Here is a 304-nt window from a genome sequence, read left to right as displayed (position 1 = left end):
CCCCCGACAATCGAACGCCGTGAGTCGCCTGGAGACGGCGAACGCGGCCGTAGCGATTGTTGCGCTGGTGCCGCCTCAGTCTCCCGGAGAACGCGCTCCTGGCAGGCCGTTCGCAGCCTGAGCTAGCGCATCCAGGCGGCTACACTGGGCGATTCGCCAAGTGAATGTTAGCAGAGAATTGGTCTCTGAGAGCAGTGAATATTCGCAGAGAATTGGTCTCTGAGAGCAGTCTTGAATTTCGTTTGAAGGTAAAGATTGACCAAAGTTGTACTTTTTGGTTTTGTCACATCTGTGCTCTGAAAGA

The sequence above is a fragment of the Corvus brachyrhynchos genome, unplaced genomic scaffold (genome assembly GCF_000691975.1).
Source record: "Corvus brachyrhynchos isolate BGI_N302 unplaced genomic scaffold, ASM69197v1 scaffold66, whole genome shotgun sequence".
Taxonomy (NCBI): Eukaryota; Metazoa; Chordata; class Aves; order Passeriformes; family Corvidae; genus Corvus; species Corvus brachyrhynchos.
This window is presented reverse-complemented; position numbering follows the sequence as displayed.